General features: G+C 42.7%; 1 protein-coding gene across 2 annotated transcripts in view; it reads right to left on the minus strand.

The window, feature by feature from the left end:
• Positions 1-16,800, minus strand: part of ppp2r3a (protein phosphatase 2 regulatory subunit B''alpha) — a 292,844-nt gene extending 276,044 nt beyond the window's left edge. For both annotated transcript variants that reach the window (XM_033031387.1, XM_033031386.1), the window contains exon 1: positions 16,481-16,800. The gene's annotated coding sequence lies outside the window, so the exon portion shown is untranslated. The remainder of the gene's footprint in view (positions 1-16,480) is intronic.
• Between the last annotated feature and the right edge of the window lie 3,731 nt (positions 16,801-20,531).

Genomic DNA, 20,531 nt, shown 5'->3' on the forward strand with positions numbered 1-20,531 from the left:
CATTGTATTAGTAGAAACAAACACGCAAATTATGAATCATGCCTCGTGTTAATATTTGATAGTATATCCTAATATTAGTAATTAAGTCAGTATCCCGTAAAATAGGTCATGCTGCATTTAATCTGAAGACCCCTAAATATCACTTAGTAAAAGCTGTTCCAATTTTAATATATTTGGAAGCACATATTGTTAGAAAAGTACCTCACTGAGATCCATTATAGTTGTTATGGCAATGTTCTAAATTACCGAGGCAAATAGACTTGTGTTTCATTAAGCCATTTAACATTATACTGGATTTTAATCACCAGAGATAGCATGAACTAAAAAGAGGAAGAAGTCAAATTACTTTCGACAACAAGCATGCTCTTAAAATGTAATTGACTTGCTAATAGTATACAATTCATGCCTATCGCTCAGTATTTTAAGATAGCTGTTTACCCAAGGTTTAAATTGACAGATTTTTACCCAGAAATTGAATCTCCATGTGCCATTTTAGCATGCATTACTTGATTCATTTTCAATGAACATTAGAATCGGAAGGAAAAGCAAGGATGTCTTCATTGAGACATCTTTTTCACACTGAGTCAGGGGAGAGGGAAACTAGAGGTATGAAAAGGTCCAGAACAAATCAGAGCCAGTACCGATGACCAAGGAGAGGTGGAACACACAAAGGCTCATTGTTGGCAGTGAAATTGGTGATATGGAGGGACATGAACAGTGAAACTAGCAGAGCGACTAGGGTGGGGGAGGGACGGAGAGAGAGAGAATGCAAGTGTTACATGTGGGGTTTTATAAAGCTGTTACAATGTAGAGTAATTAATTAGATTTTAGACTTTAGGGAAACAGCGTGGAAACAGGCCTTTTGGACCAATTAGTCCACTCTAACCAGCGAGCATGGTCCTACACACTAGGAACAATATACAATTTTTTCCAAAGCCGATTAACCTATAAACCTGTATGTCTTTGGAGTGTGCGGAGGAAATCGGAGCACCTGGAGAAAACCCATGTGATCACGGGGAAAACCGATAAACTCCGTACGGACACACCCATAGTCAGGATCGAACCATGATCTCTGGTACTGTAAAAGCCAGTAGCTCTACTACTACGCCACTGTGCCACAACTCAATTGGGAGGCATCAAGATTAAACATTATGTTTTGCATTAAATAAATACATAGAAAGTTTTCTACATTAATTATACTTCATTAGTGGTTATTTATTATTGTTGGAGCAATCATAATTCAGTTAAGTTTGACATAATGATAGCAATAGTCAATGAGGAACTAGAAATATTAGGAATATGTTTTGGTTATATATGCACAAAACAAATATGCTGTAGATTTATAATAGCAAATGTAAATAGAAAGTAACTACCTATAAATACAGTGACAGCAAAGAGGCACGAATTGAAGAAGACAGCAAGGATTATGATCAAATATGTTTTCGTGAAAAATAAAGAGCGACTCATAAATAACCATCCTGAATGTCGAGGACAGAAATAGGAAACCTAGAACAGATACTAGGAACTCAATTGTATGGAAGGCCGAAATGAATATGGAATGTGTAGAAGTAAGTTAATAAAATAAATTAAAAAGGCAAAAAGGGAGCATTAAAAATTATTGGGAGGCAAAACTAAGAAAGTCACTCAGAAGTTGCATGGATATATAAATGAAGGATAAGGAAGAGTAGGACTGGAATTGATCTAGGTGTGCAGGTGGATTGCATGCCTATTATTTTGTCTTGTTGAATCACTCCAAATTAATCATATCCAGAATCAATGGATGAAATTCCCACTTTTCTCCTCCTGACCAATTGACCAGGAGGAGTATATATTCCTGCAGTCTAAATTTCATCTTTCGGGGCTATTTTTAGTATCAGTGAATGACTGGGGTCTGAAGCTCATTATCTCATTATCCAGGAATTAAAAAGCTCCTCAAATTTTCTTTAACATTTCTTGATTAGTTCAGGAGTCAGAGGTTATGGGGAGAAGGTTGGAGAATGGAGTTAGGAGGGAGAGATAGATATAACCATATAACCATATAACAATTAAAGCACGGAAACAGGCCATCTCGGCCCTACAAGTCCGTGCCGAACAACTTTTTTCCCTTAGTCCCACCTGCCTGCACTCATACCATAACCCTCCATTCCCTTCTCATCCATATGCCTATCCAATTTATTTTTAAATGATACCAACGAACCTGCCGCCACCACTTCCACTGGAAGCTCATTCCACACCGCTACCACTCTCTGAGTAAAGAAGTTCCCCCTCATGTTACCCCTAAACTTCTGTCCCTTAATTCTGAAGTCATGTCCTCTTGTTTGAATCTTCCCTATTCTCAAAGGGAAAAGCTTGATCACATCAACTCTGTCTATCCCTCTCATCATTTTAAAGATGATTGTATGGAAGGCCAAAATGAATATGGAATGTGTTGAATGGCAGAGTTGACGTGATGGGCTGATTGGCATAATTCTACTCCTATTCCTTATGACCTTATGAAAATGTACCTGGAAGTATAATTGAAGTTCTATAGCATGCAAACCAAGACTATCAAGTGGCATTAGCCCAAATAATATTTTCTCCCAACTTAAAAACGATGGGCCAAGTGGGCTCCTTCTGTCATGTAAATTTCAATAAATTTTGATCTTCATGGGATTTAATTACAAATATGATAGACTATATCAACAAATATTGCAAAGCATTTAGTAATTATGTACTTCTTAATCATACATAACCCATTGGGAAAACCAGTGCCAAGATTCTCAAGTGCCTAAGCATAATTCTTTGTTTACAACTGAGGCAAACAAAACCTTACAAATACTTAGGTTTTATTGCTGATCCGTGGGGAATCAGTGGCTGTCATCAAAATAATACAAGTTATCACATCTCAGGCCTACTACAGCGTCAGTCAGTTAAGTCTCTTATTTTGTAGGAGTGAATTCTGTTGGAAGGTGTAGTAATGCGTCTGGATGTGTAGGAAAGAACGGCAGATGCTGGTTTAAACTGAAGATAGACACAAATAGCTGGAGTAACTCAGCGGCTCATGCAGCATCTCTGGGGAAAAGGGATAGGTGACTTTTCGGGTCGAGACCCTTCTTCAGTCTTAAGAAGGGTCTCGAACCAAAACTTGAACTTGGGCAAGAACCAGTGATGTGTGGTGAGGTCAATGGCTGGGGAGGCACTGGCTAGTATCAGTTGCCCGGCCCTCCCTGTATTGATCACCGCGTGTCGCCGTGGAGAGGGGTGGAGCCGAGGCTGTGTGCGTGAAGCACGCGGACTGGAGGGGCGGGAGCGTTGCCCCGGGACCGTAAGGGAACGACCCACCTCCCCCTCTGCCCCTTCTCCATTCCCCCTCACATCCTCCTCCCCGTCTACCCCTTGCTTCCCCCTCCACCTCTCTACTCTCTCTCCACCCCTCTCTCCCCCCTCCACCAGGGGTAGATCTACCCGAGTCCAGAGTACATTACTCCAGCGCGAGGCCCCCTTAGGCGCGAGGCCCAATTGGGAGCTCTCAGCGGCCCAGAGCCTCCAAATTGGCTGCTACAAATCAACGAATCAACATACTAGTCAGTGCCGCCCGCGACTGGAAAGTCAGCGCCGCCAGCGGTGGAATCCAGTGCTGCGCCGCCATTGCTGAAGCTGGCTAACGTGGACGGAGAGTGACGTAGCGTCAATTACGTGTGCTGAACCTACGTAATTTACACTCGCTCTCCCTCCACTGGGTACAAGACACGCCCCCTCCATGAGGCAGATGTGATTGCTGCCTCCCCTGGTGCTTTTTCATTGCAGTTTTATTACGAGGCCAGCGAGCCTAAATGTAATATATTTATACGTGAAATAAGCTACCTGGACTATGGAAGGTGAGGACATGTAATGAAGGGGTTTACAAACATTACATTGGTGACATGCAGAGAGATAGTAACAGGCACACGCTTATCGCCCGCGCTCCATGCAGTTTCTGAGGGGTTGCGCAATCAGAGGGGAGGCTCAGCTCGTCGCTGCCTCACCTCTCATCTCTCCCTGTATTTGCAGCGGAGTTGTGCAAATTTGGCGATTTTGACTAAAAAATGATTAATATAGAAATGACATTTATAACAGACCAGTGGAAAAATCTTTATATTTATTTTATTTTATTATTATTTTTCTTTACTTTTCTTAACAGCTATTTTCATTGGGAGTATGACAGGTGAGGCTCTGCCTCCCCTGACCGCACGTCCCTGGCAAGAACAGGATACAACTGGTACACTCTAGATATTCACAGTTCATTGGAACTGCAACCAATGGATATAACTGGAGGGGAAAGCTATGGCTTTAAATTTAGAAAATAATGGGAAATAAATTGCAGCCCAGTTAATTCATTTTCATGTAAGAGATTTTTAATTAAGATTGCATATAAAATATACTACAGATGCAAATAATGATCAATGAAGTTAGTGAAGTTAGTCCACTTCACCATTCATGGATTTCATTCCGTTTTAATTCTTGGCCACTGCCAGAAATGGATGTTGACAGCTAAATTAGAATGCTATTTTTAATGAAAAATGAGATTCAAAGTACCTGTGGTAATAACGTTTTTTTTTTACATCAATATGTACCATTTTTATAGCTTCCTTTAAAATCAAAACTATTCATTTATGTCAATTTTGATGTCTATTTTGACAGTGCTCAACAGATAGATCATTGTCTCAGATTATAGTAAAATTGTACAAAGTTGAAAGGTTCTGTTGTTCGGATGGGTGATGCTACTGAAGCATGTAAATGAACACCACTCAGAAATAAGTATCATCACTCTTCTTCATTCTTCATTGGATGACGATGCAATTAAGGACAGGAAGTTCCTGCAGCAGGTAAATCTTCAAATGTGGAGGAAGGTCTGTTTCCACAAGTTTAAGAATAGGTTGCGTTGTTATGTTTGAATATTAATTCAAAGGCCGAACTTAACTGACAAAGACCTACTTAACAGAGTATTTCCTTTCCTAATTTACATAATTATTTCTCAGCAAATGCTCAAACTAGTTAAAGTACATTTTCCATTAATCAAGTGAGCTTCATGTGATTCTTTTCCCCATAGGCCACAGTACATAACTACATTGTAATAGTTCAAGAACACTTATTTGCAGTTAAATACTTCGTTTCAAGCTGTGGTCAAGACTCAAATGGAAGCATTTAGTTTGTTGTTAGGCATTACTGTTTGGCAGCACTCCTACCACATCCTGTGGTCAGTTTAAGATCAATTACTTATTATTCCTTAGAAAGTTTAAAATAGAATATTTGAGGCCAGCTCTTGCTGTAGTGCTTCATTGCACAAGTCATCTACTGTCCATCTATTGATACAGAAAATTACCAGAATCATAGATCTGTACAGCATGGAAACAGACTTTTCTGCCCACCTTGTCCGTACCGACCAAGTTAACACCTGAAGCTAGTCCCATTTGTCTGCATTTGACCCGTATCCCTCTAAACTCCTTCTATCCATTTATCTTTCCAGATTTCTTATAAAAGTCATCATTGCATCCACGTTTAGTTTAGAGATACTGCGCGGAAACAGGCCCTTCGGCCCACCAAGCCCGCACCAACCACCAATTCCTGCGCACTAACACTATCCTACACACACTCGGGACAATTTACACTTATACATACTCAATTAACCTGCAAACCTGTACGTCTTTGGAGGTACACAAAATTGCTGGAGAAACTCAGCGGGTGCAGCAGCATCTATGGAGCGAAGGAAATAGGCGACGTTTCGGGCCGAAACCCTTCTTCAGACTGATGGGGGGGTGGGGGGGAGAAGGAAGGAAAAGGGGAGGAGGAGGAGGAGCCCGAGGGCGGGCGGATGGGAGGATGGGAGGAGACAGCTGGAGGGTTAAGGAAGGGGAGGAGACAGCAAGGGCTAGCAAAATTGGGAGAATTCAATGTTAATGCCATCCGGACGCAAGGTCCCCAGACGGAATATGAGGTGCTGTGCGTCTTTGGAGTGTGGGACAGTAAGTCTTTGGAGTGTGGGAGGAAACCGAAGATCTCGGAGAAAACCCACGCAGTCACAGGGAGAACGTACAAACTCCGTACACCCAGCATTCGTAGTCGGGATCGAACCTGGATCTCTGGCGCTCTACCGCTGTACCACCGTGCTGCCCTGTAGCTTCTGCAGCTTCCTCTGGCAGCTCATCCCAGATACGGACTATCCTCTGTGTGAACAAGTTGCCCTTGAGGTACCTCTTTAATATCTCTTCTTTCGCTTTAAGACTATGCCATTAGTTTTTGAATCCTCTATCCTGGGATAAAGACTGTGAGCGTCACCTTATTCATATCCTTCATAATCTTCCACACCTCAATAAGGTCACCTCCCAGTCTCCAATGGTCTGAAGAAAAAACCCAGCCTATCCAGCCTCTCCCAACGACTCAAACCCACAAGCCCAGGTAATATCCTGGTGAATTTCTTTTGTAATCTTTTCAACTTAATAACAGCTTAGGGGTGGCCAGAACTGCACACAATACTTTATGTGTAAGTGGATGAATTGTACATTTTTGCACTCTGTACCTTTCCCAATGGAGGCAAGCGTACCAATACCTTCTCCACCACACTGATTCGCCACTTATATGGAACCATGCACATTTACTCCCAAATATTGCTGTTCTCCAGGGCTTTGCCATTTACTGTGCCCTGCCCTAGTTTTACATATCAAAATGCAAATTTACCAACATTGTTCACTACAATGTCATCCAGATGGTTAATGTATATAACAAAATGCAACCCTCCCAACATCTATCCCTGCAGCACTCCACTGGTCACCAGCCTCCAATCAGAAAAATAACCCTCCACAACTACCTTTTGAATCCTTCCTTTGAATCAATTTTGAATCCAATTGACTAACTCGCCATGGATCCCATTTGATCTAACCTTCCAGACCAACCTATTTGTGGGATCTTGTCAGAGGCCTTACTAAAGTCCCTATAGATCATTTCCACCACCATCAAGCGTCTTGGTGACCTCTTCAAAAAGCTCGATCAGATTTGAGAGACACGATTTCCCATGCTCAAAGCCATCCCGACTATCCCTAATCAGTCAGTGCCTATCCAAAAGTTGGTAGATCTTGTCCCCAAGAATCCCCTCCAATAACCGTCCCACCACTAACGTCCGCCTCACTGGTCTGTAGTTCCCTGGCATGGCTTGCTTCTTAAAAAATGGTACAACATTGGCCATCCTCCAGTCTTCCAGAACTTCACCTGTGGATTATACATTCACTAAACCGATTTTACTGAGGTACCATAAAAGCCGATTCAATCAGTTCTATCCATGGGGTCACATGCCACGATGCTTGGAAATTTAAGACTTTGACTTAGCAAAGCGGTAATCTTCAACGCTGACTCCAACTAGTTAAGAAGATGCGATGCTGCAATGAATACCATCAGAAATGTTGAATTTTTATAAGCAATTTATTTGAAATATCTATGTCATCATGCTCTCATAAAAATTAATAACAAGTTTTAATAATATCTTAGTTTACAGTCTTCCATCACTTAACACATCCACCATCCTTGTAAACTGTTCTGGTAAAGTCCATACAATGATTAAAGGCAGTAAAATTGAGCATCCTTGGCCTGTGTCCGTTAACAAATTATGACTCATGACAGCTGATATTTTATTTCATTTTTGGTCTTTGATGCAGAATAATTAAACCCACCATTTTAAGCCCACTGATATTGATTAATGGAAAGACATAACCGGGAAACAGGCCCTTTAGCTCATCAAGTCCATGCCGACCATCGATCTATATCACCACATTCATACTTTTGCATCCATTTCCAACACACTTGGGGCAATTTACAGAGGCCAATTAACCTACAAGCCCGCACGTCCTGGGGATGTGGCAGGTAGCTAGCACACCTGGAGGAAAGCAATGGGGTCACAGGGACAATGTGCAATCTCCACACATCTTTAAAATAAGAAAAGTTATTCCAAATGTTTTAATTGTTCTGAGATTTCTACAGCTGCAAATCATATCCTTTATCTTCCTTTTTCCACCAACATACATTCCTCAAAGTCACTCTTGTGATTCGTGGAGACACTAAAAATCAACACCTTTGCCTCCACTGTTCATCAGTGGAATATTTGCACCGCTGCTAAATGACCAGACTGATTTCCAGAGAAATGGGCTAACAATGCTGAAAGATAGACACACAAAGCTGGAGTAGCTCAGCGGGACAGGCAGCATCTCTGGAGAGAGGGAATGGGTGACGTTTCGGGTCGAGTCCCTTCTTCAGACTGGTTAGGGATAAGGGAAATGAGAGATATGGATGGTGATGTGGAGAGATAAAGTACAATGAATGAAAGATATGCAAAAAAATAATGATGATAAAGGAAACAGGCCATTGTAAACTGTTTGTAGGGTGAAAATAAGAAGCTAGTGCCACTTAGGTGGGGAAGGGATAGAGAGAGAGGGAATGCCGGGGCTACCTGAAGTGAGAGAAATCAATATTCATACCACTGGGCTGTAAGCTGCCCAAGCAATATATGAGATGCTGTTCCTCCAATTTGCATTCAGCCTCACTCTGACAATGGAGGAGACCGAGGACAGAAAGGTCTGTGTAGGAATGGGAAGGAGAATTAAAGTGTCCAGCAACCGGGATATCAGGTTGGTTCAGGTGGGCTGAGCGAAGGTGTTCCGCGAAACGATCGCCCAGTCTGCGTTTGGTCTCGCCGATGTATACGAGTCCACATCTTGAACAACGGATACAGTAGATGAGGTTGAAGGAGCTGCAAGTGAACCTCTGCCTAACCTGAAAGGACTGTTGAGGTCCCTAGACAGAGTCGAGGGAGGAGGTATAGCGACAGGTGTTGCATCTTCTGTGGTTGCAGGGGAAGGTACCTGGGGAGTGGGATGGTTTGGGTGGGAAGGGATGAGGTAACCAGGGAGTTACGGAGGGAATGGTCAGAAACCGAGGTTCAACTCCCACCATGAAAATTGTGGAATTTACATTTATTCAAAAATCTGGAATAAATTTAAAAAAAAAATTTGCCATTAGTAATGTGGTCCACAAATTCATCAGACGGTCATAAAAACTCATCTGGGTCATTTATACTTTTCAGAAATCTGCTAACATTACGTACTCTGGTCGATATGTGACTTCCAACTCACCAATGTGGTGTGCTCTTAAATGCTCTCCGAAATGAGCTATCAACCTACACAGATGCATTAAAACTGTTATGTCAAAGCAGAGGAAGAATAAAACTGGACGACTATCGAATATCAATCAAGCATTGCATTTGCTCCCAGCCTAGCTGTCCTTGCAATGCCCTGCTTCTAAACATCTGGTGACTGCTGACTAAATTGGTAGTGCTGACCCACAGGCTATTCAGCAGTAGTCTAATATAGCTGTACTCATCACATAATGCCTTATAGATAATGTGTCATAATGCGTTATAGATAATGTGTCATAATACCTTATAGATATTTAGGATTCTACGGTATATCTAATTTCCACCAGCTGATCAAACCCACCAATGGTTTCTGGGGAGAAGTCAGTAACTCTGGGAATCCTCAACATTGACTCGGCTTCTCATGATGTTTCCTGGTATCAGGAGAAGAGAAACCCCTCCCTCAGCTGATGAATCGGTGTTCCTCTGTGTTCAAGAACACTCTGCTTGAAGCCCTGAAAATAACAAGAGATCTTTCAATGTTTTCTAGATGGGGGTCTTCAATCTTCATCACCAAGATTACCTGGGCTGGCAGAATCCTGATGGGCAGAACTGCCAGAGTGTGTTTGCTCAGGGCGCGAGGGTACAAATCCACCTGGGGTGGTTGCATCGGTCTATGACAACGTTGGTAGAAGTGATCACAACACCGACTTTGTGGGGAAAAATACTCATCTTCACACAAAGATCAAAATCCATTGCTTGGGTGGCACTTGAATTATACAAAATGGGATAGAATCTGAAAAGATCCTGCAGGTCAGAACTGGACTTCCATGAGGTGCTACGAATCTTCATCAGTAGCAAAAATGCACATCACCACAACCTGTAACTCAATGATCTGACATCTCTCTCACTCTAGCATTTCTATCAAGCCGTGGATTTAACCATGGTTCAATGGGCAGGATGTAAAGGCATACAGGAGTGCACCGGATGGATCTAACCGAGAACTGCTAACCTGGTGAGTCTGCAATACAGGACTAAATGCATAGTAAACAGCAAAAAAAACACATGCAATGGACAGAGATAAATGATTTTAGAACCAATGGATTGGATCATGGCTCAGACGTCTGACAATACCCAGTTCAGGATGGTCATGAACAATTACATGGTGAATGGGAGGAGAAGGTTCTAAACTCATCCCAATCCTCAATAAAATTGGGTGCCGCAGATGAATCTGGTGTGTAAGTGCTAAGGCAAGGCTGAAATACTTAGAACTGTGTTCAGTCAGATGTGTTGAGCAGATGATCCATCATAGCTTCCGCCAGAGATTCCCACCATTTCATACGGCAGATAGACACAAAAAACTAGAGTAAATCAGCATCTCTGGAGAGAAGGAATGGGTGACGTTTTGGGTCAAATCCCTTCTTCAGAGAGATATAGACGGTGATGTGGAGAGATAAAGAACAATGAATGAAAGATATGCAATAAAGGAACGATGATACAGGAAACAGGCCATTGTAAGCTGTTTGTAGGGTGAAAATTAGAAGCTAATGCGACTTGGATTGAATTGAATTGAATTGAATTCTTTTATTGTCATTCCTTTATTGTCATTCAGACGTTACGGTCTGAACGAAATTTCGTGCCTGCAGTCATACATACAATCATACAATAATAAACAACACTAAACACAAATTAACATCCACCACAGTGTATCCTCCAAGCACCTCCTCACTGTGGTGGAGGCAAAAATCTTAGGGCTGCAGTCTCTTCCCTCCTCTTCTCCCTCTGCGCTGAGGCGATTCCCCACCGGGCGATGGCACAAACAGTCCCGCGGCTCACAGAACCCCGCAAACGGGCCGGCTCAAACACCGCGGCCCGGGGTGGTCGAAGCTGCCGCCCTCCAGTCCAGCGGACGCAGCCGCTGGCCCGCGGCTGAACCCAGGACTCAGGTCACCGCCGCCAGAACGCCGTCCCAGCCACCGGAGCACCGTTCCAGCCCCGAGCCGGATCGCCCTCACGTGAGTGCCACTCCTCCCTCGAGCTGGGCCGCTCCGACGGGAGTGCCGTTCCTCCCTCGAGCCGGGCCGCTCCGACGGGAGCGCCATACCACCCTCGGGATGGGCCGCTCCGACGGGAGTGCCATTCCACCTCGGGCTGGGCCGCTCCGACGGGGGCGCCATTCCACCTCGGGCTGGGCCGCTCCGACGGGAGTGCCGTTCCTCCCTCGAGCTGGGCCGCTCCGACGGGAGCGCCATTCCACCCTCGGGATGGGCCGCTCCGACGGGAGCGCCACAGCACCTCACGGGAGAGTCTCAGCCCCTCGCCAGGCCGCCCTCACGGGAGCGTCACATCCCCTCACGGGAGCGCCGTTCCAGCCCCGAGCTGGGCCGCCCTCACGGGAGCGAGCCCAGGGCAAGTCCTGACTGGCTGCCTCCGGAGTCTCGAGGTCGCCAGCTCCGCCATTAGGCCTCAGGCGGAGGCAGAGAAGGGGGATACGACAAAAAAGTTGCATTCCACCGAAGGGAGAGATAGCAAGCCCCGTTTCAACCCCCCTTCCCCCCCCCCCCCACATAAACACAACCTAAAAACCAAAAACTTAACTAGACAAAACGAAAAAAAACAACACAAAAAAGTAAAGACAAACGGACTGCAGGCGAGCCGCAGCCGTTCACCAGCGCCGCCACTTCCGGATTGTGGAGGGATTGAGAGAGAGGGAATACCGGGGCTACCTGAAGTGAGAGAAATCAACATTCATACCACTGGGCTGTAAGTTGCCCAAGCGAAATATGAGATGCTGTTCCTCCAATTTGCGTTTAGCCTCACTCTGACAATGTAGGAGAGCGAGGACATAAAGGTCTGTGGAGGAATGGGAAGGAGAATTAAAGTGTCCAGCAACCAGGAGATCAGGTTGGTTCTGCGAAACGATCGCCCAGTCTGCGTTTGGTTTCGCCGATTATAAGAGTCCACATCTTGAACAACAGATACAGTAGATGAGATTGGAGGAGGTGCAGGTGAACCTCTGCCTAACCTGAAAGGACTGTTGGGGTCCCTGGACAGAGTCAAGGGAGGAGGTACAGCGACAGATGTTGCATCTTCTGCGGTTGCAGGGGAAGGTAACCGGGGAGGGGATGGTTTGGGTGGGAAGGGATGAGTTAACATGGGAGTTGCAGAGGGAAAGGTCTCTGCGGAAGGCAGAAAGGGGTGGAGATGGGAAAATGGGGCTAGTGATGGGATTCCGTTGGAAGTGGCGTAAATTTTGGAGGATTATGTGTTGTATACACATTTCATACGGCAGTCCTCGGTCAATCTAATTCATTCCATCTGGTTGAAACAATGGCTGAGAGCCTTCAGTGCAGTAAATAGTGTGGAGCATTACAACACTGGCTGTAATACTGTCATCCTGCTCAGTCCTGCTCTCCAAAACTAGCCATGCAGGAATTACAACACTGTCATCGGTTTGACAACATGTTACATGTCTCAAGTATGTCCTGTACACAAAAAGGAAAAAAATAAATCCAAGCTAGGTATTACCTCGCCCGATCGGACAACTCTCAATCATTAGCAAAGTGATGGAAATTATCATCAATAATTCTCACACGCGGGAGTTGATCATCAATAACCTGTTCATTGGTGACCAGATTAGGTTTCGATTTCATCAGGGCTTGGTGAACTTGCAAACATGGACCAAAATCCTGAGAGTCATGGGCTTTGGAACGCAGGCTGCTTTTGGAGATCTATCATCTCAGCCTCACGATAGCAGAGGTGCTCAAAGCAAGCCCGACCATCTTCATTTGTGTCATCAATGACCTTCCTTCCAACATAATTTGAGAAATGGGCAGAAGTACCTGAACGACTGGCCAAATCAGTAAGCATTGATTCTACCAGAATTTCTGGCACTTCTGGCCAAATCAATGTTCACTGATGATAAGATAATGTTCAATTCCATTTTCAATTCCTCAGCAAATGACACAGTCCATGCTTGCTTGCAGCAACCGAGACTCTCTGGTATGGGCTGATTACTGACATTTAATACTTGTGCTGCAAGTGGGCCAGGCAATGACTATCTCCAAACATCTAATCACCCGTTCTTGGGACTCAATGGCTTTACCATTGTTAAGCCCTCTTTAAATTAAATTATTCTGGAATAAAAATTTGGAATCAGTATTGAATGCCCCACAAAACAACTGGAGTTTTCTAAAATGTCATGTGGTTCTTTAGCATTCGTTGGGAAGGAAATCTGCTCTCCCATCACAGCTCATCACCATGGCTCACCCGAAGCTACCTGAGTAATTCATGGTGATTCATAGATGGACAGCAAAAGTCTCCACCTTGTCAGTAGCATCCAATCCATTCTAATCATGAATGAATAACACTATCTTGTCTACTGTGCAGCCTAACAATTTCCCACTTAATGGAACTTCTGGAGGTTGTGCAACTATTGGGCTGGAGCTATTTTATTTTCCAATCATTCACAAAACAAAAGAGAGGGAGCTCCCACCATGATTGTGAAATGACGATAGCCCACTGTTATGAGGGTGCTGGATCCATGCACATAGGCTCTGTAGGTTAGAGGAGAATGTAATCTCATCACCGGCTCCATGTGTGCATAGGATTCAGAGGAGGCCCAGAACAGAACCGAACTGAACTCGTGCCTTATGCTGCAAAGTCACTCCTTTGACATTGGGCCTATTATCCTTCCCAGCTATGACGAAATGTGGTAATCTTCAGGTAATGTAATATCATCACGTGCTCAAAATTTTAACTTTTGCTGCTTCATAATTTGGTGACTTCAATACAGCCACGGAGTCGTCCAACACATTGCCAAATGACATTTCCTGACTTTTGGACATTCTTATCCAGAAATGTCTATTGTCTTGTAAATGCAACTTCACCTGCCTTGTAAGGAAGTATTCGCTCATAAAGAATGGTGAACTTCAGTAAGAGTGGAGCATGAGCACCAGAATAAACCTGTCGGGCTGAATGGCCAGTTTCTGCTCTCTAAGCTCTTGGTAATTCTCTTTCGTGCTTAATGTCTTTTGAACTTCTTTCCTCAACGTCCTTGTACAAATCATTGTTTACATTCTTGTGCTAACCCTTTGTGCAACCCTAATCAGTAATCCTGAGGGAAAAGCTATCTTGTACATAAGGTTTCATTCAAAACTGATTGTTTGACAGTGTCCGATTACAAGACGTCACCTAGTATTTTTGTAACATACATTATAACACAGCACAAAAGTTAGAACTTCCCAGGTGCAAGTATGGTCCTGTTAAGTCTTGATTAACTTGCCTAAAAGGTATTCAGTTTTATGATGTCTTTAAGTCCTTTTCACGCAAATTATTCTTACCAAGTATTTGAATTAAACAAGAGTAGGCAGGCATTAGTCACAGGTACGCACAAAATGTGAAAAGGACGCTCTGCGCTTTGTACCAACTCTGCAGCAAGCCAGCGGGAATAACGTGAGCAGAATCACCCTGGAGTTATTAATCATAAGAGGCTCAAAACTATAATATGTAATTAATTCCTCTCAGACATTTTCTCCGAGATATTCAACAGAATCTAATTACCACGACCTTTGGAGCTCAGCTAGCAGTTCCTCCCAAATGCTGTGTCTAACTCCCTCCTCTCCTGTCCTTCACACACCATTACACCCATCAGCATCTCCACACATTCTCAAGGATGTGCCGCCAACAGCTACAACACATATGGCAAAACAGATTGCAACCCAAGTCCAAGACCAACTGAAGACAACTGAAGCATCCTGATCAGGTTTGGATTGTGGAATTAACAGTTCAGGTCTTAGCACACGTGCAATGCCGCAGCACGGAACATGACACAGATAAGGAACAGACACTGAGGTGGTTGTAACCTGCAGATGATGCCTCATAGTAGCATATTTATGCAGCAATTCATCCCACATTGTTTTTGAAAAAAACACTTTCTCAATAAGCCTTAATAAGAAATGGTGAAGAAAATGGAAATGTCATCAAGGATTGAAAGCTGCATAATTGTTAAATGAAAACTGCCATAATAAAATATTTTAAAAAGAAATGCAGATACTGGTTTGTACTAAAGATAGACACAAAGTGCCTGGAGATCCATCCTTTTTCTCCAGTTGCTGCCTGGCCCGCTGAGTTTGTGTCTATAAAAAAAGTGTTTTGTTTTACTTAGGTGAGGAAAGAACCAAATATATATGTGTGTTTTTAACATACAATTAGTTAGTCTTACTCACGATTGTCAATAGACAATAGACAATAGGTGCTGGAGTAGGCCATTCGGCCCATCGAGCCAGCTCCGCCATTCACTGTCATCATGGATGTGACTTGTGCAAAATTTTATTGCCAAATAGGAAAATGTCCGTCATATACTTTCAAATGAAGTTAGTACCCCTTTAAGTATCAAATACCAGGGAGTTAGGTAAATGCAATACTTCTCCTTAAGTGAGGGTTTCAGATAACCTTCATAAACTGCTTGTGTCACACTGTTGCTTTTTACGATGTTAGCTGAACCTCCTCGATTAAGTTACAGTCTTGAAACTAGATGTTCAATTATTCTAAAAATATATTTATAAATATGTGAACTGAAAGGTGCACATTACTGTGTGGATACACAATGCTGTGGAGTTTGGAGGAGCAGGAACTTGGGTCACGTGGGCTCCCCTCCCTTCACAACGCTGTTACATGCAACTGAACCCAAGGTGATCAACTCGCCACTGAATCGCTGGAACTATGTAGTGTAAATGGAGATAACTCTCACAGTGACACAACAAAATCAGACGCAACAGTGCTGCGCGCATTGGCGAACTGATCTGTGCATTTGGTGATAGCAATGCGAAATCCCCGGAATCAACCAATAACTCGTATATTTACCCATGCTTTCGTGGAGACCTGCCTTCAAATTCAGAGCTAAACCATTCACACAACCCAGCATGAAACTTGTTTCTACATCAATGTGATAATAACACCTCGATGCAAAATAAAAAAAGATTCAACATAATACAATTATTGGCACAAGTATGCGCAGAAAGTATAATTAAGTTTCTTCAATTATATCTTTGGAGATCAGAAAGCAAGTTACCTCTCCCCTTTAACTCTGCATTTGGAATGGTACATTTTCCAATTTCATTTTCACCTTTAACTTAAACTAAACAAGCCTAGAGCGACATAAGTATAATATCATGCCAGTCTGAAACCTCTTTTGATTTTCACAAAGGGTTTCTTCAGGGCACAAAAAACACAGGCTAAGCGACAAGGCTACTCTCGTTCATTTTAATAAAGCAGTGACCAGCGTTCGTCTGAAGTAAATATAAAAAGAGAAAACTCACAGATCATAAATAAGCACAGTGCACGTACCCTTTAAATTTCAGTGATATCCTTCCTTCTTTCTCAGTTGATGAAGGGACTATAGTTTAAAAAAAGAGAAAAGACTTCAGATTGTCCCCGCTGTTGCCTCGGGACTTTCTTTTCTGGTGGAGGTGTCTGTATAAAAGGGAGGAGCAGCTTTCCACTAACAACCTCTGTGGGCTGACACATAACACTGCTGAAACTCTTAAGTCATTCCATTCTAACAGTGAGAGTCATAGACAGGCAGGCAGATGCCGTAGAGTGGAGCTCTCCAGAGGAACTCTGGATTGTGGTCGTGGTGGAGTTAGGGGGAGCACTGGGGGAGTTAATGACAGCCAACCAGAGTAGGGAAACTTTGGAGCGACGCTGAGAGCAGGCCAGTATTTGGCTGGATACAGACCTGTATGCATCGGATTTTAAAAAACAGTTAATGCTATTCTAAAAGTGGCTTTCAACAGATCGAACCAAAGCTGTAAATATGGCGAAAAATATTTAATTTAACTCTTTGAGGCAAAATGGCCAGCTATAAATGTAGTACCATAACATTTTTGTTTGAGTAAAAATAATTTGCATTATTGTTACTTTATCTTCCAGCCTTCTTCCCTCTACTGACTTTGCAGAGTTATTCAGCCATTAATAACCAGTAACGTACCTATTCTTCAGGTATGCATGCTGACAGATTACTCAACTACAGGAGGTATCTCATTAGAACTGTTTGTCATCACACATATATTTTCCTGCTAATGAAAGTATGTATAGAAGAGGTCAATGAGAAGGTAGGTATTTTGTGGGGCGGTCAGTTGTTGGTAATGTTGTAGAAACATTTTAGGTGATTTTTATTTTACTCATCCATATATAAAGATATAGACACAAGAAACTGTAAATGTTGGAATCTTGCATAGAGCACAGTGCTGGAGTAACTCAGTGAGCCTGGCAGCGTATCTGGAGGACATGGATAGGCGATGTTTCAGGTCAGGACCCTTTGAAACATCTATTGTCGTATCCCAAGCAAAATGATAAAGTAGCCAAGAACAGGGATAGAATCTTGGAACCTTGTATTCCCTTTCAAAGTCATGCTTTTCCACTGAATTATTTAAAAAAACCCCATCCTTAGTTGCTTCTATGTGGGGTTTTTTTACACCACTGAGATGACACCATGGTGCATCAGTGGTGCTGTTGTCTCACAGCTCCGGTGATTCAAGTTTAATCCTGATCTCTGGTGCTGTCTTTCGAGGAGTTTGCATGCTCTCCTCGTAAACATGTAGGTTTATTCTAAAGGTGTTCCAGTTTTCTCCTCATCCCAAAGATATGTGGTTAATCAGGCCCTAATGTGTACAGCAAGTGATAGAATCTTGGAATGAGTTGATGTGAGTGCGGGAAGAATAAAGTTGGATTGGTGTAGAATAAGTGCAAATGGTTGCTTGACGGTCGGGTTTGACCCGGTTGCCCATAGGCCCTGTTTTGTCGTGCTGTATGACTCTATTGTACACCAATGATCTAAATCAGAGTTTGAAGTAAGGTAGGTCAAAGATGTATCCTAACTAAAATGAATAACATGTATTTTTTCATAAAGTTGTAAGTGCTCAAATAATAAACACTAATAAAATGATCAGAAAACAAGATACATAGAGTCATAGAGTGATACAGTGTGGAACCAGGCCCTTCGGCCAGACTTGCTCACACTGGCCAACATATCCCCGCTACACTAGTCCCACCTGCCAGCATTAGTTCATATCCAAACCTGCCCTATCCATGTACCTATCTAACTGTGTCTTAAATGTTGGGATATTCTTATTCAGTCATGAGCTTGTGACTTATGCAGAGTATAACACCTTACACAGCATGCTGTCAATTTGATTCATATGCAGAATTCATAGATAAAACAAAGATGTATAATGTCCCACAATAAGACAAAATATTAAAATAAATATTTTATTTGCCACTGAGATAAAGAGTTAATATCACCAGAGGAAAGATATGTCCTGTCTTTAAGACTAATCTTCCATTTTATGTCAGAAAGGATGAAAATACTTGGCAAGAAGAGTTGATGCATTTTACAAACCTTTCCAAAAATATTCTATCGGAAAGAGGAAATTAGATAGAGTAGCTCTGACCAAGGCGTTTTGGTTTATTTTGGGAATCAGCTGAATATCAGGGCATTGATTCTGCTGCTACATATCCTATCTACTTGTCGTTATTGCTTACCATGTAAATTGCTTACTTCTGCAATGGAAAAAATAAAAACACAACCAGAGGTATTCTTTGCTCTCCTCCCAGACTCCAGTAACAGTCAATCAGCTGGATGTTTAAATACTGATAGTCTGATTAAAAAAATTACCTGTTTTATAATCATTTTACCAGTGTCCATTATTTGAGCACTTACAACAAAATTAAAAAAAAAATTTAGTTAGGATACATCTTAGTACATTGGAAATCTTACTTACAGCAACATCACAGGCACATAGATTCAGATAACATTATAAATCACACATGACCACTATAAGACAGTGAAAAGCAAAAGACTGAGAAAAGAGAGACAATAAGAGAGCAAAAACACAATTGGAAAACAAGTCCATGGTAGTGCAAGAAGTGGACCATAGTTTTCTGTTGCTGAGGTAGGATTAAGATTATGCTGATTGGTTCAAGAACCTGATGGTTACAGGAACGTAGCTATTCCTGAAGCTGTTCATGCCCAATGGTAGCAGCGAGAAGGGGGCACGATATTGATAATAAATGCCATCTTGTTGCGGTGGCGCCTCTTGTGGCAAGGTTTTGATGATGGGGGGGGGTTGTGACCAAGATGAACCAGGCTGAGTCCACCACTCTCTGCAGCCTCTTGCAATTGCATTGCAGTACAAGGTGCCAGTGCAACCAATCAGCATACTTTTAAGTGCATCTATAGATGTCCGTTCAAGTATTCAATGGCACGCCAAGTCTCTTTAAACTTCTAAGAATGTAGAGACTCTGTCCACTTTCTACTTGATTACATCTACATGGTGGGCCCAGGATGTTTATCTAACATGTTAGCACCAAGGAATTTGAAGCTGCTCACTGCCAACCTAACAATGAAAACCAGTGCTTGGTCTTCTAACTTCTTCTTCCTGAAGTCAACGATTAGCTCCTTGGTCTTGTTGATGTTGTTGTTTCGGCACCTCTCAAGCAAGTGGTCCATCTCTCATCTGTAAACGGACTCACGGCACCCTTAGTTCAGCTAATTGCAGTGGTGTAGTTGATGAATTGGTATTGGAGTTCTGCTTAACCACACAGAGTGGAGCAGGGGGCTAAACATGCAACCTTGTGCAAATGTGAGAAGTTGTCATCTCCATCGGTACAGATTGAGGTCTGTCGATGAGGAAGTCAAGATCCAGTTGCAAAGGTCCAGGTCTTGGAGTTTGATGATGAGTTTGGAGGGGATGATTGTGTTGGACACAGAGCTGTAGCCGATAAACGGAGCCCAATGTAAATGTTCCTGTTATTCAGATGGACGAGAGCAGAGTGGATGGAGAGCCAGTGAAATATCATCTGCTGTTTGAATCAAATTCGGTTGTCTTGATCCAAACATCAGATAGAAGAGAGTATCTTTGTAATATGCAGAAGTTAATTTATGCTCCACTCATTGTTTAATTAATCACGCTACTTCCTGTACAAGAAGTGCTGTTTTCCTCTGGTGAAGTTCTTAGAATTAACAGTAAGCTTACCCTGTTGACAGGAAATATCGAAGTAATCTCAATGAATGGCTGCCAGTGAGAGCGAGTATTGTGTCTTTAGACGTGGTTAATGTTTACCCTTGTTACCTGGCAATGTTACAGTGAGTTCCAGACCTTCGAACAATTCCTCATTACTCAATCTCCAAGAACTGATGGCAAAACAAAGTGAGAACAACTGCAGAGTTCAACACTGCACCTGACTTTGCACCAAATCAGTATCGATGGGGCTTGTGTTTGTCGTCAGTGGCATAGAAGATTGATTTTGTGCGATATTGTTCAATGAAAAAACCAGTGACCCCTGAATGGAAATTTAAAAAAATCAGGAGTATAAACATGGGTATTCTCTTTGCTAC

This window comes from Amblyraja radiata, chromosome 13 (assembly GCF_010909765.2).
Source record: "Amblyraja radiata isolate CabotCenter1 chromosome 13, sAmbRad1.1.pri, whole genome shotgun sequence".
NCBI classification, from domain to species: Eukaryota; Metazoa; Chordata; class Chondrichthyes; order Rajiformes; family Rajidae; genus Amblyraja; species Amblyraja radiata.